Here is a 1,014-nt window from a genome sequence, read left to right as displayed (position 1 = left end):
TGTTCACTACACAACATCTCTAATCTCGGAATAAAATTGGATATGGCGATCCTCATTTCTTGTTTAACGTTAATTTTCAAGCGATATTTACTTTTAATACCGGGACACCGAAAATCCAGGATGTCGCAAATGGAATTAATAATAATAATAAGTTCCATGCTACCAAATTCTACCATTAAAGTCTTATCGCAAGACAAGTCAATAAGAGATTCTTCTAATGAAAAAGTAAATTCTGATGAAGCCTTGGCTCTATTAGCCATTCTAAACTTCTAATATATGTATAATTTAAAAACTAAAATTTATAAACAATTTCTCTTAAAATTCGAAGGAGCTATCTAATTCATTTTATTAATTTAATACCAAGGGCCTGTTTCATAATAAAGTACAAACTAATACTATTCTTCTAGTTTGTATTCAGTATACTTTCACTGACTTATACAATTCTGTCAGATAATTTTTACTTTCAAACTCTTTTAATATCACTAATAGTTGTCCCTGTGACGAAACAATATGAATTAGTGCTTATACTTAATAGTTTATGTGCTTGTATTTATGGACTAATATTATTAGCTTTCATTTTGAAACAGGCCCCAGATAGGTCTGGTAGACCATACATGGTTTGTGTAAGATGTACAATTTTTTTAACAATTTATTATGGGGGTCTCGTATAATATAGTCTACATATAATCTCATACGAAAGACTCTACCCTAACTATATACAATGTTATAAATAAAAAATAATAAGATCAAATTAATAGGTTAAAACAATAATTCTTAATAAAAGATAAAAGTAAAGTTAATAAAAAAAAAAATGACATTTATGGATTTGACAAAATAAATAATTGACTTCCAATGGAAAAAAAAATGAATTTAAGAAAAAGATGAAGAGAAACAAAAACAGGATAGAAATTACGATAAAATAAAATTTTAGAGTGACAATAAATAACAGAACTAATAAATATAGAACTTATAACAGGATGTGTTGCAACGTAAGTTTGCAAATGTAAATGAAAG

The sequence above is a fragment of the Halyomorpha halys genome, unplaced genomic scaffold, assembly GCF_000696795.3.
Source record: "Halyomorpha halys isolate HHAL.00 unplaced genomic scaffold, Hhal_1.1 Scaffold1000.1, whole genome shotgun sequence".
NCBI lineage: Eukaryota > Metazoa > Arthropoda > Insecta > Hemiptera > Pentatomidae > Halyomorpha > Halyomorpha halys.
The sequence above is the reverse complement of the archived record's forward strand: the minus strand, read 5'-3'. Positions refer to the sequence as shown.